The sequence below is a fragment of the Centropristis striata genome, chromosome 22 (assembly GCF_030273125.1).
Source record: "Centropristis striata isolate RG_2023a ecotype Rhode Island chromosome 22, C.striata_1.0, whole genome shotgun sequence".
Taxonomy (NCBI): domain Eukaryota; kingdom Metazoa; phylum Chordata; class Actinopteri; order Perciformes; family Serranidae; genus Centropristis; species Centropristis striata.
Window position 1 is genome coordinate 15481124 of NC_081538.1, and position 15769 is coordinate 15496892.

At 38.3% G+C, this 15769-nt stretch overlaps 1 protein-coding gene across 1 annotated transcript in view; it reads left to right on the forward strand.

Moving 5' to 3' along the window:
* Nucleotides 1-10828: 10828 nt before the first annotated feature.
* The window catches only part of LOC131960997 (synapsin-3-like), a 176693-nt gene continuing 171752 nt past the window's right edge, over nt 10829-15769 (forward strand). The window contains exon 1 of the mRNA XM_059326271.1: nt 10829-10941. The gene's annotated coding sequence lies outside the window, so the exon portion shown is untranslated. The remainder of the gene's footprint in view (nt 10942-15769) is intronic.

Here is a 15769-nt window from a genome sequence, read left to right on the forward strand (position 1 = left end):
CACTGATTTACACTGAAGCTGAACACAGTGTCTGAGTTATACATCATGGCGATGTTCTGATTTTATACAATGATTTATATTCCTGCAACATTAATACATTTTAACTTGGAGTGCATTTTTCCATTCCATGGTTTTTACTCTATGCAGGCATTTTACCATATTACAAGACCAACAACCCGTAGTTCAGATGTACTGTGATCAATGCAATGTACACTATCCTAACAGACAAAATTCAAATTTGGTTCAGCTAAGAAAATTTGAGAGTTAAAGATAATTAATCCACAATCCACTTTATTTGTGTAGCACATTTAAACACCAAAAACGTCTCCAAAGTGCTGTACATAGAATCATAAAAACAATAAAACAAACATTTCCATTTAACAGTAAGTAATAAATAATCAAATAAGTGCATAAATCAAAAATGATGCTATAAATAAAACACTGCAGAATAAATAAAAGACGTAGTTAAATGTAGTAAAAATAAATAAAAGACAGAGAGGACCACAAAACTCACGCAAAGTTAAAAAGCCAGGCAATAAAAATGGGTCTTAACCCTTTGGTTTTGGACTCCTTTTCATTCTGCCTGTATAAACCACAATCTTTACCATGACGTGTTGGTATCATTATTTTCAGCACAACCTCACCTAGATGACCTGATTATTATTTTCATTTTTATTTACTGGATCAACATTTTGAACACAAAAACACACAAAAAATGTTTACAAAAAATACACATAAAACACATAAAAAACACAAAAAATACACATAAAAACACACCAAAAACACACACAAAAAATACAAAAAACACACACAAAAAACACTCATAAAAACACACAAACATTACAAAATTTACAAAAACACACATAAAAACACAAAAAACACATAAAACACACACAAAATTACACAAAAAAACAGTAAACACAAAAGATTGCATTGAAAATGCTCAATGCACAAAATTAGAAAAAAAATATCTGCAAATAAAGAAAAATAATGTTACTACACTTGGTTGAGGTGTTTTTTTTTACCTTTGCTGAAAAATAGTTGATGCATTCAATTGGACATGGAAACTTGTGGAAAAGCCAAAACTTTGGAGAAAAGCTGACAGCAGGGCTCCATGCTGCTTCGTTTTTACGTCGTGACGTCATGAAGAAGTCGTGCTCCGGCGCTTTCGTGGACTCCAGAGGGTTTTAAAGACGAGACTTAAAACACTCCACCGTTGGGGCTGTTGGAACATGGAGGGGAGGGCGTTCCAAAGTCTGGGGTCGACCACAGAGAAAGCCCTGTCCCCCCTGGTTTTAAGTCTGGCCCTAGGCACCAGCAGCTGGAGCTGGCCCTTGGACCTGGAGTATGGATTTGGATGAGGTCCTTGATGTACTGTGGGGCCAGTCCATTCTAAGCTTTAAAAACAAACCATAAGATCTTAAAATCAATACAAAAATTAACAGGGAGCCAGTGCAAAGACGCAAGGATTGGGGAAATGTGGTCCTGCTTTTTGGCCCCTGTTAAAAGTCGTGCCGAGGTGTTCTAATGTATTTCTATTGCCAACCATTAAGAATTATCACCATTTCAGGAGCATTTTAGCATCTACAGACATTGAAAAAAAATATTAGACCATTTTTTTCCTTCAATTTCTTGTTCATTTTAATGCCTGGTACAACTAAAGGTACATTTGTTTAGACAAATATAATGATAACAACAAAAATAGCTGATAAGAGTTTAATTAAAGAGCAGATATCTAGACATTTAACATGGTTTTCTTGATAATAACCAAAACCATGGAAAAACACAGAATAGAACAAGGACAATTAAGAAGTTAAAAAGAAGATGAGTTGGTAGGTAAAGTACAGTGGCAAGATGATGGTAATTATACTGATAATATGACCGTAATAATGTTACTGTGACTAGACAGTATGTAATAATAGTACAGTATATAATGTATAGTAATAATAATACGATAATATAATAATATAATATATAATAATGATACAATAATATAATAATAGTAGTATATCACAGTATATAGTAATAATAGTAATGGCAGCAACAGTATATGTATATAATAATAATAATAATAATAATAACATAGCAATGTGTCATATATTTAGCCTGTGCAGGGTGTGCATACATACATAATAATTATATATATATATATATATATATGTATATCTGTTCAAATAATTATACCCAAGTATGAACACCATGGGAATGTCCAGCCATCATACCGCTCAGGAAGGAGACGGGTTCTGTGTTCCAGAGATGAACGTGCTTTGGTCCAAAAAAAATGACAGATTACAGTTTGCAAATGCACACAGGGACAAAGACCTTAATTTTGGTCTGACAAAACTGTTATCTGGCTGTTTTATGTTTCTTTTGGAGTAATGGCTTCTTCCTGGCAGAGTGGCCTTTCAGCCCATGTCGGTACAGTACTCGTTTCACTGTGGATAATGACACACTCTTACCAGCTTCAGCCAGCATCTTCACAAGGTCTTTTGCTTTTGTTCTTGGGTTGATATGCACATTTTGGACCAAAGCACGTTCATCTCTGGGACACAGAACCTGTCTCCTTCCTGAGCGGTATGATGGCTGGACATTCCCATGGTGTTCATACTTGGGTATAATTATTTGAACAGATGAATGTGGCACCTTCAGGCATCTGGAAATTGCACCCAAGGATGAACCAGACTTGTGCAAGTCCACAATTCTCTTCCTGATATCTTGGTTTATTTCTTTTGACTTTCCCATGATGTTACACAAAGAAGCAGTGTTTTTCAGGTGTGCCTTAAAATACATCCACAGGTGTGTCTCGAATTAACTCAAATGTTGTCAATAAACCTATCAGAAGCTTCCAAAGACATGACAGCATCATGGGCTTTCCCAAATTGTTTCAAGGCATAATAATGTTAGTGTATGTAAACTTCTGACTTTGAAGAAAGTAATAAAAAATTGTCTAAAAAAATCCTTCTCTCATTATTTTGGCATTTAGCAAATAGAAATAATTTTGGTAATCCTAACGGACCTAAAACAGGAAAAGTATATGTGTCTTTTTATATAGTGTATGTAAACTTCTGGTTTCAACTGTACATACAATAGATAATATACTAAGAGTATAAGAATATGTAAATAAGTAGAGTGTCAAAAGGACAAGAATATTATATCAATATGATATATATTATATCAATATGATTAATACACATCTCAGACATGATGTGAAGTATATGTTCCAGTATTTGGAGTTTTGTACAGGTGCACAGTGCAAAAAGTGACAGTAGATTTAATGCAGTTCAGTAATAGTGGCTCTGACAGAGGTAAATGAATTATAGTACAGTACTTGAGTAAATGTACTTAGTTACTTTCCACCACTGCAAATAGTGTTGTTGTTTGAATGATTTCTATTAATGCTGACCAAACTAAGAGGATTCACAGACACTGGTGGGTTGGTGGTGGTCTCCCAGGAGACCCATGCTGTAAATGCTGTAAATGGATAGAGCACTAATTGAGAACATCCATTCCCCTTTGGTTTAAAGCGTACTATATGGCCTTTTTCTGTGCAGAAAAGACAAACAGCTCTGACGGCACAGTAGATTACGAAGAGACAATTCCCAGAGTGAAGATGGATTTGGCTGTCACTACCACTGCATCCATTTCTCCGCCAAATAGTGCTTCATTATGCGTTCGCTGCCCATTAAGATGGAACTGTCCTATGGGAAATGCAGCTGTGCCCCACGGGATGCACCAGCCCACCCAGTGACAGTAAATATCCACTGACATTAACCAGCTACTTCCTGCCTGTGTGTTGCCCTGGCTGTTTTTTGTTGGTAGACAGAGCAGATCGTCCAGAGCCAGCTGCGAAGGGCTTCCAGGCCTCCTCAGCGTATCGGAAAATCTGGTTTTCCTGCATTACAAGAGCTTATGAATTAAATATTTGTTTAAAACTTTGTTTGCGTGCACCCCTCCTGGTGTTTGAGGTGTTTATGTTTCTGCTGAGTCATGGTGGTTTTGTTCCAGCTGATGGAAGAATGCGGCAAAAGCCCAGGGTGAGTGGAAGTGAGTCAGATCTTTATTTGGCTGCTAGCTGGATACGTTTTTGTACAGGTTGAGTTTAATGTTTGTGGTGATTTCAATAACTGCTGTGGTCAGCAGGTCTACTGTATGTGCATTCTCAATAGAGCTATAACAAACCTGTTGATCCACCAAGATTAAAGGTGTATGGTAACTTTTACATTGGGCTACAGGAGGGAAATTTGCTGGATTGCTTTATAAGCTGTTTTTCCACTAGGGGGAAGAGTGGCCACCGGGAAAGTCTCAGGCCACGCCCTCTCAAATGTCCGCTCACTCTGCTAGTCTCCATTACAAAAAGGCCCCCAGAGGGATTTAGAGACTCTGGAGGTGACGTATGGTTTTCGATCGTTGCCACGAATTAAACACGGGAGACGCAACTGTGGCCGCCATCGCTAACTGTGCACAACGTCAGCAGCTGATCATAAACAAAGCAGCATGGCTAATTATGCACACCGTCTCCGCTGATCATACACATAGTGATGGTGAATTAACCGGCATCGCTAACTGCACATAGTGTCTGGTGCTTGTTGTAAACAAACAGAGTTCGCTAAGTGAACACCTCCTGCAGCAGCAGCACATACACACTGTACTGCTACAGAGCTAACTGTTAGCCTATTAGCAATTTGCAGACTGGACGCTAAGGGGTTAACATCCCCTCCGGCTCTGCAGCTGGGAGAGACTGCTGTAGGAGGACTGTGCCGCTTCGACTCGTTCTTACTCTTCTTAACGAGGGCTTCAGAAGGAGGGATACCCATGTCAATATCAGCTAACATGAACTATTTCACCATTTGTGCAACTGTAGCTTTTCTGCTGGATCGCAACATGCGTACCAGCCTTTGGTCCCTGGGCGTGTTAATTGGCGGACCTGAACCATGACCCTGTTGCAGGTTCACCAGTTTCTTTGGATCACCTTTATTAGACACGTTCACTGCATATCAAGGTTATTATAGTTAACGAAAACTAACGAAATAACTAAAACTAGAATTGAACTGAAACTGTATTTTGAGGTTACAAAGCTAACTAAAATTATAGTGAAAATGTCCTTCGCTTTCGTCTTTGTTAACTTTTTTCATACGTAAACCTTTTTGGTTTATATGAAATCTATTTAATCTATCTGGTTTTATGACTTAATAAACTTATTGGGCTGAGATGGATAATAAAAGGAAATAAGGGCAACATTTATTGTAACCTTATTGAATCTGGCACCCAACAAATACCCCATTACAAAAAACTAAAACTAATAAAAACGAAACTAAAACTAAGTATTTTCCAAAAAATAAATACTAATAAAAACTTGCAAAGTCACTCAAAAAACGAATTAAAACTAACTGAATTTGAAAACAGGAAATCGCAACGAAATTAAAACTAAAACTAATGAAAAATCCAAAACTATTATAACCTTGCTGCATACTGGGAACACCACGCAAGACTTACCATGTTGGAGATTCTCTTATCCAGTGGTTTAGCCATCACAAATGGGGCCTTTGTTAAAGTTTCTTAGATCTTTACTATTGCCTTTTTTTTTCTGCTTCAAGCATATGGACTTCTAGAACTGAGCGTTCACTTGCTGCCTAATAGATCCCTCTTCTTAACATGTGTCATTGTAACAAGATAATCAATGTTATTCACTTTACCTGTAAGTGCTTTCAATGTTGTGTTCTGTCCTTGTCCCAGTTTACATGCAACTGAGAAAACTGAATAACTGACGGAACGTGTCCTCCTCCTCAACTCTGGGTGGGGATATGCATAATTTCAGCAGGTTAATATGGCCTCCATTCCGGTTGACCTCAGTTCAACACTTTGTGCCGTCGCTACTGACCAGCTAATGAGACCGGCTAACGTGACCGGCTAACGTGACCGGCTAATGTGCTACCGGCTAATGTGCGACCGGTTAATGCGACTGGCTAACGCGACCGGCTAATGAGACTGGCTAATGAGACTGGCTAATGAGACCGGCTAACGTGACCGGCTAATGTGCGACCGGCTAACGAGACCGGCTAATGTGCGACCGTCTAATGCGACTGGCTTTCTTGGATGTTTTTGTTCCGTGGTCATACACCAGCACGGGGGTGGAGCATGTGGAGCATGCGCAATTGCGTTGTCTTGTCATACATGCCGGCAAAAATCCTATTCCAATCCCATTATCTGTGTGTCCTAATGGGAGCTGGAGAACTTCGACATCAGTCGGACCAACATGTTTACATGCACTTCAGTTGTCCAGTTATAGTCAGATTAAGGCAATAATTTGTTTTTTTCAAGTGTCATGTAAACGTACTAAATGTGTTTCCTGGAGTTCCAGGACAAAGGACAGACAGCAGCTGGGATAAAGAGAAAGGTGCTGTTATTGTAATGTGAATCAACTTGCACTAACAATACTGTGAAATAGAGACTACCAATCCTCTGAGACCCTCATAGTTTCTATTTCAGTGCAGCTGCTGCATGCAGATGTGTCTTGCTGTGATTGGATGACAACATTTGTGCTGCACTTTTGGGTGTCTGTGTTCTCGTCTCAGATGCAACATCTGTTTCACTGATTCCAGCGTGAGCAGGGCAATAAATGCAGGCAGAGAGTCATGAATTCATGCTGACACAATTTAACAAAAAAAATTGAAGCTACCAACAAGAGGTAATTTGGGCTCAGATTAATATATATGCCTGTAAATATCCAACTTTGCTGACAAAACCTTCCACTGACTGCAGTGTAACATTAGATGTGGAATTAATGAGTTGCTTTCGCAGCATCTGTGAATGTGCTGTTTGCCTCCAGAGGGCTGGAAGCTGGACCATATCTTCTCATTACAGTGTAATTAGCTTCAGCACAATCCAAGGATTTGTGCATCCATTCACACAGTTATCCATGAATTAATTAAAAGTTTTCTTAATCCAGCTTTATGTTTATGATCCTGTTGTGTAATATCCTGACTGGATACTGCTGTGTCATAATTAGGCTCTGTATACTCTCAGTATTATTCAGACATTTTGACATATCATTAGTTAGATACCCAATTAACCTTTGCAATGAAATTATCAAATATTTTTAAAATGACCCAAAAGACTGACTATGGTATTAGAAAATGAGTTGCTTTTGTTGCTTACCACACAGAATGCTCTTTCAGCGTCTACACATAGAGCGGAGCTACTCACTGGCGTGGTGGCTGCAGAGTGTGGGTTAAAAGAGATTAACGATGTTGTTATTACACTGTGTTACATCAGTGACAGCTGTGGCTCGACATGTTCTTCTGTGCCTGAGTGCTATCATGAAATATTTACCTCGTCTGATATCAGCCTGACAGATAACTCTAATATTTAACTTTCCAGTATTGTTTAGTCCATTAACTATTTTGTATTAACGGGTTGTGTTGGAGGCCAAGGACGGAGAGGGCCCCTTAATGCACCCTTTAAAGCAGTAAACAATGTCAAGTTCGTTATTAGGGCTGTTTCCACTCCCACCAAATACCCGGAATGAGGCAGGTCTCACTCGCCGAAACGCCCCTAATTTGAATATGAAGCGTCCGGAGCGGTCTTTTGACAGGACTTTTTTCATCCCTGTTGAAGAGGAGGGTCTTTTTTCTCCCCTGAAAACAGCCTGGTTACTGATTGGATAGATCGCTAAGCAGGATGTGACATAGTACTCTACACGACAACAACACATGCCATTTGTAAAAGCTGGTGAAGCAGTGTTGCCAACTTAGCGACTTTGTTGCTATAGTTAGCGACTATTTTTCAAGAAAGTGACTGGAGACAAATCCAGTGACTTTTTCTGGTATTATTCGAGACTTTCGGAGACTCGTTCTTACTCTTCTTAACGAGCCACGTGGGGGCCGGCGGCTAGTTAAGAAGAGTAAGAACGAGTTGAAGTGGCACAGTCCTCTCAGCTGCAGAGCCGGAGGGGATGTTAACCCCTTAGCGTCCAGTCTGCAAATTGCTAATAGGCTAACAGTTAGCTCTGTAGCAGTACAGTGTGTATGTGCTGCTGCAGGAGGTGTTCACTTAGCGATCTGTTTGTTTACAACAAGCACCAGACACTCTGTGCACAGTTAGCGATGCCGGTTAATTCACCATCACTATGTGTATGATCAGCGAAGACGCTGTGCATAATTAGCCATGCTGCTTTGTTTATGATTAGCTGCTGACGTTGTGCACAGTTAGCGACGGCAGCCACAGTTTTGTCTCCCATCTTTAATCCGTCGGCTATAGTGAACATTTGGAGTCATGTTTCTGGCCAACTGAAGAATGCAAGTCAGTGTTCAATCTCATGTTTTGGTCTCCACCACCTACTGAGGAACATGTTTGGTGCTTTAGTGGTTATCTCCACTAACTGGTTGCTAACTAATGCTAGCCAGTTGAATGCAAGCTTAAAAATTTCACATGACGTGTCACAAAAGCCCATCAGTGTTGAGATTCTCCTGCACAGCAAAGCTCTCATAAATCCGAGTTCCGTTCAGAAAACAAACAGCGGACAGACGTGACAAAGCTTGAATTCAGACTTTTCACAAATTAGCATCATGTTGTGGTTATTTCACTATACTTTTATCTGTTTATTACAACTAAATTACAGCTTAATCAGTTTAAGTACAGACTGCAGCAATAACGCTGCACTAGCAGTCATCCAGACACATTTTCAGGAGATGGCAGTGAAAAGAATGGAGCTGTGTGAACCTCCGGATGAAAGTATTAACCCAGACTTTGTGTCTTGTGCCAATAAAAAAAAAAAAAAAACACAAATCTGCAAATTTACATTTAGCAATTAATCTCAAGCGAGTGAGCGAGGTGAAAATGTGCTTCATGCCTGGTGTGAACACACCACTACAATATCCCCAGAACTTGCAAAATGATAGAATCTCCTATACTAGCCAGCATATTAGCTACATTAGCATAGGCTGTTGTGTTAAGAAAAATACTGTGTATCCAAAAAGTAAATGGCAAGATCAGTTTTTATTGAAAACGTATGTCAAGGTGGGCTACATGGTGGTGTAGTGGTTAGCACGCTTGCCTCACAGCAAGACGGTCGCCGGTGGGGCGTCCCGGTGGCTCACACTGGTAGAGCGCGTACCACTAAGGCTGAGGCCTTGCTGCGACATATGCGGGTTTGAATCCAGCCTGAGGTCCCTTTGCAGAGTGTCTTCCCATCTGTCTCCCCCTTTCTCTCTATCACTATCTAATAAGGCCATAGACTGTATATAAATAATGGATGTAGTCACCGTGACGTCACCCATTGGTTTGTGGCCCGTTGGAAGCATCGAGTTCAGCGTTACACTCGTCGCCATCTTGTTTCCGATACGGGGAGCAGACCATATATGGACTGTATATGTTACTTACCTCAGAAAAACTGAACAGCGACTCCTTGGAGTGTCTGTTAGTGCAACCAAACACTGAACAAGACATTTTTATTGAACAAAAGTCATTAAGTGAAAATACAGTGAAAGGGTCAAAGTTATGAGACCAAACCGCTAAACGTCCTTTTTTATATCTATATAACGTTATATATTACTTAATTGACACGTTGCCATGGATACGCATTGTTCTGCTTCTCTCCTGATGACGGCTCGCCTTGTTAGTGACCTGTCAATCAAAGGTAGCCACGCCCCAAATCATACGATTTATCTTCTATTTTCTTCTAAATGGGGCCATTATTTACACTGCTAAATCAAATTGTCTTGAAGAAGATTTTTTATTAGTGACTGAGACCATAGTGTTGTCCTAAAAAACTTTTTCTGAGGTAATAAATCAAGTGTGAAGTTTTCAGATTTTGCATTGAAATGAAAGGACATTTTTTAGCCAAAAACAAAAGATTTATCAAGAAAGAAGGAGTCAACAGAAACTGTTCACCACTGACCTCCTGGATTACAGAGTGACCCCCCTTCCAGAAAGTCTGGATGTGCTCACATGACCAAAACAAGTGGATGAATGTACCTTTGTGTTGATTACATTTATAACAAATGTTGGAGGTGTTAGGGAACATTCTCTGGAGGCGAACTGGTGTGTAATAAATTTGGTGAAAAAATTAAAAGTCCTGTTCATGTATAGAGATGGAAGTACATTTCAGGAAAAAGGTGCAGAGTGATATGGCATGAGGTATAAAATAAGTATTGAGATACAGTAAATCACAATAAAAGGGCTATAAGATAATTGTGATTCATTTTTTTTTTTTAACTATTTACTATTACCATTTTCCTGCTTCACATTGATTCATCTTAAGGTGCTCCCACAATTTTCCTCTTGGCGTCTAATTTGGAGTTTTTCTAGGCGAGCTTTCGATTCCAAATTTCCTGAGATATTTCTTTGGTGTCCAGCCTCTTATTTGCACTTTGGCCTTCCCTGCATGCTTCATATTAATAAATGTTCGTTATGGCCTATTAGTCATGTAGATAGGCACATTTAGACTTAATAAGGCTGTTTTATCTTTAATGTTAGGCTCAAAATAAGTTTTGCGGCTCCATTCCGACATTTTCTCTCTTTTTTAGAGGGATAGAAGTATTGAAATACAGTAAATCACAATAAAAGGGCAATTCTTTATTTTTATTTTTATTTTTTTACTATTTACTATTACTATTTTCCTGCTTCACATGTGATTCATCTTAAGATGCTCCCACAATTTTCCTCTTGGCCAATGAGCTTCATGGAGCGACTGCGGTAATGAATACACTACACCCCTCAAGTTCCCGGCATGCATTGTGTGCGTGAGAGAGAGAGAGACAGAGAGAGAGAGAGAGAGAGAGAGAGAGAGAGAGAGAGAAGGGGGCTTGGCTGGGAGGCTGAGGAGAACCGTGGACCTGAGCGCAGAAGAAGAAGCAGCAGCATCAGAAGAAAAAAGAAGAAGAAGAAGAAGAAGAAGAAGAAGGGTCATCATCCGACACTCGCTCATCACTGACAGCCGCTCAGGTGAATATTTTGCGCATTTATCTCCACCATCCTTTCTATGTTTTGTCTTCGGTGTGTGTTTCCTGCTGCGGGCTGTAAAATTAGCTCCTTTACACCGTGAAGCTAATCTTTCCCGAGTATATATCTATTTAGTTATTAATATTCCTCGGATAAAATGAGCTGTGAGCTGTTTTTTTCTTTTTTTGCTGTGTCAGTGTGGTTTGCATGTATTGTTTGCCAGCTCGGTGGTGTACTACAGTATGTTAGTAGGGATTCCCTCAGCCATGTCTCTCTCTGCAGCTCCAGTCAGTCACTCCTCCGCTGAGCGCTTCATTAGGAGAGGGGGTGGAGGTGGGGGGTATCCATTTCATGATTGTGACTGGGTTACAGAGGAAATACGGCGGATTATTGTCACTTTACTTATAATTTAAAGTAGAGATGGATGGTTATTACAATTTCAGACACAGTGAATCGTGTTTAGAGGTGTGAAATTGATGCAGTAAAGCTCACTTTCGCCCTAATTAAGCTAATGTTTTCAATAATGACCCTTTGCCTAGGGCTGGGCGATATGGACCAAAAGTCATATCCCGATATATTTAGGCTATATACAATATACTGATATTTTTATCACAAAGTGAGAGCAAATGTTCAGTCAAAGTCAAATATGACATGTCACAAGTAGTTTGATTGATTCATTCGCAATTATGAGCAGGTATACAAACTCATCAGGGGTGAAAAAAAAGGTGACAAAAGATGGAAGGCAGGTAAGCAGTTAACAATAAGTGTTGATCTTTTTTAGCTATTGCAACTGATATTTACTCTGGTAAAAGAAGACAACTAAATGAAAAACGATCATAATGCTAATTTCAATTAGTTTCTGTTATTTTAAGTGAGATTAGGGCTGGGCGATATGGACAAAAAGTCATATCCTGATATATTTAGGCTGAATATCGATATATACGATATGTATCCAAAGTCAGAGCAAATGTTCAGTCAAAGTCAAAGCCAAATATGACATGTCACAAGTAGTTTTATTGAAACCGTTTAAGTGAACATAAATACTGTATAACAACAGGAGTACCTTTAAAAAACAAAAAAAAATTAAAGCTCCATAAAGTGCACATTTAAATAAAAAATGTCTTAAATAAAAATAGCATATGAGATAAAACAGGCCAATCTTTTTCTGAAATAAATATATTTATATGAGAAAAAAAAGGTTAACGAACATTTCAAAATAACTAAATATTACAAACCCTAGTAAGAATTTGAACTATATCGATATATGCGATATGGTCAAATTCCACATTACATTTAAAAATATATTGATATATCTTTTATATCGATATATCGCCCAGCCCTAAGTGAGATAAGCTTGAACCCATTCTCAGCAGACATTTTGACTTGTCATTGCAGGAAAAGCACAGGTGAAACTAATAACATTAACAAAGGCTCAGTTCCATTAAGTGTCCCAGTGAAGTATTCTAGTGAGCAAGCATGAACAATACCAGGCCTCTCCTAAGTGGCATGCAGCCATCTTTAGTGGTATTGAATACACCTGTGCATTACCTACAGTGACATGTCAAAATGTCTGTTGGGAAAAAAGGACAATAGGGCGACTGTAATGAGCATCTGGGCAGACATATGTGTCACTGGAAATTGAATTTGAATTATATTTAATTAATTAATTAATTAATTCCTGAATAGAAATAACACCATTTGAAATGGAATTAATTCATTTTGAAGTGAATTCCAGTAAGCTTGAATGAAAATGAAATCTAATTCAGTTGCTCTGTATTTAATCCTCTATATAATTCCACTTTCAGCCCTCCCAATTCAAATTCAGTTGTTGCAAACCAGTTTCAGCCTACTGAAACACAAATCACTCAAGTACATATTAGGGTTGTCACGATACTAAAATTTTCAACTCAATACCGATACTCGGGAAAATATTCAATACTCGATACCATTTTCGATACCACAAGAATAAAAACAAAGACCCCAAAATTTAACAGAAATATTTTTATTTACAAGAACAATGCAACATGTAAAAATTAACAGAACCACAGGTTAAATATTTATAATAAAAACAGAAAAATCTGGATAGTTTTTTGAGTATTGATACTTTTGACAACCCTAGTACATATTGACAGAGCCATGCTCTTTGTTGTGCATATTATGATAGTTTGTTGATTTGATTAAATCCTCAAACCAAAGTATCAGAAACAAAGCTCCATCTCTGTCAAATACTATAGCTACAGTAGCTTGGAAAGTAGTAATAGCGAGGCACTAAATTTGATGAGTTAATTGTTTATCAGATAACAAATGAGGCAACAATAAGTAAGCTAGAGCACCCCATGGTCTCTCTTCAGCCAGCCTAAAACCATCTCAAACCCCAGCTCTGGGGATCTCAGTGCCCGGACCTGCTGGATTAGTAAACTTTCTGTTGCTGCAGTTACACAGTGGTGCTGGGATTTGTGCTTGCTGAATTGGAGTTGCTTCAGCTTGTCCATCTCCGAACAATAACAAATTCGAATGATGTGATTCAAATTCAGTTTCTAGTGACACGTGTTTATGCACATACAACCATTCTGTTTAATTCCATTATAAGTACACTGTAAAAAAGGTGTGTCTAAAAACAAGATAAAAACACTAAATCTGAGGGAAATGATCTTGCTGCATGGTCAGATAATTTCACTTGACAAGATTTCTTAAATTAAGATGATTAAATCTAGAAATAAGCATGTTGAACGCTTAAAATAAGAAATTAACTCTTAAAACAAGATAAATTATCTATCACTTCTAAATCTAAGTTTTTTTTTATCTTGGTAAGAAAGAAATAATTTGCAGTTTAGGTTCATTTTAGCTTAATGTCTCATGAATAAGTTGCATGTTTTAAAACAAATCAAGAGGCAAATTGTTCAATGACATTGTTAGTGTACACTTTGGTTGAGAATCTTAGCATTTGTTGTAATTGTCGTGAAAAAAATCAGAACGAGTAGTCTCAGAGTGCTAACGTCAGTAACAATAAACAAGTGGAATTTGAAATAACAATATGCTAGCTAACCTTTGAGTCCATGGAAAGGACATTACCACTTCTTAACTTCAAAACAAATCGACCTCACCAGGCTAATTATCAGTCCTAAGTTCAGAATTATGTCATAGGCCAATTAAGGGAAACAAACATTTTTTAGTGGCTAAATACATCGCTGGGCGGGTGTCATATGTGATTTTAGAGCTTTTTTTTGCCAAAACAACTGCCGGCTGTGCCATACAATGCTACTCAGAGCAATGAGAGTGACGCAAAATGTTAAAGTTGCAGGCTGCAAAACCATAACAGTGAGTTTAAAGACACTAAATGCTCATTATGACTGAACTGCAGAGTCACATTTGTCACTATGAGTGACTTCTTTATGATGTGGGAAAAACATCATAAAATGCCCTCAAGTGTGCCCTTTAAATATAGAAATTGTGATGAACTGCCCTCTAAGGTGCCCTTTAAATGAAGAAGAAGCAATGCAGACCATGTAGACTGATCTACAGTATATGCTAGAAAACTTTCTGCACACTGCTGCCCTTTGTGTTCAGCTGGTGGCCTTTTTTTTGCTCCTCAAACAGCCTGAGTTCGCCACTGCTTAGTCACAGATATTTAATTTTGCAGAGAAAAACTCAACCTATGACAGTTTTCAGGGGCTTTAAGTGTTGTACACAAATAGGGCTGGGCGATATATCGATATAAAAGATATATCGATATATTTTTAAATGTGATATGGAATTTGACCCTATCGAATATTTCGATATAGTTCAAATTTTGTTCTTTCTTTATATATAAATACTGCCCTTACTAGGGTTTGTCATATTAATTATTTTGTAATGTTCATTATTCTTTTCTCATATAAATATATTTATTTCAGAAAAAGATTGCCCTTTTTTATTTCATAGGCTATTTTTATTTACATGTCATACTTGGCTTTGACTTTGACTGAACATTTGCTCTCACTTTGCAATAAAAATATCAGGATATATATCGTAAATCGATATTCAGCCTAAATATATCGGGATATGACTTATAGTCCATATTGCCCAGCCCTATACACAAACATATATTTGTTGTAAGTTAACTTTTAGCTCAAAAATGACCTCATACAGTGGATGTTGTGTTATAGCTCAGCCCTGAATATTAATGATGATGACGCCATACTGCAAAATAAGCACCATGAAATATTAATCAGGCAATCAGGAGGCAGGCACAAGTGTTGCCTCCATAACCAGTTATCTATTTTGTCTCCCAACAGATGCTCCTCAGCATGAAAGGCTGGCTGCAGCCACTAATGATCCCCTTTCTTCTGGTCAAATGATTAATTACGGAATAGCAGTGACCTTTATGCCCTTAATGAGCTGGTTCGGTGCTTCTCCGTGTGCACCAGACCTGATGGAGAAAAGTGTCATGTTTGTGATGGGAGGAGACTTTCATGTAGGAACAAGTTGTAGTAATGTGGGGGCTGGTTTGTTATGAATGGAGCTTTGAATCAATATGCTGCTGATGCTGTTTAGAAGGAAATGATTCATCAACAGCCTGTTAGTCATAACTTAGATGTGAATGGATGGATTGTATTAAGTAGGGCGAAAGCTTTGTTTTGAAGTACTGACAGCCAATACTTTTTATATTTGTTTGCATGAAAATGACAAAATGTGTGTCTGAATGAAATCTCTGGTTATCTGGCTCGTCCCACTGATGCTTGTCTCAACCAGTGAATAACGTCTGGCACTTTTTCGAGTAGGGCTGGGATATGGATATAAAAGATACATCGATACATTTATAAATGTGATATAGAATTAGACCATATCTCAT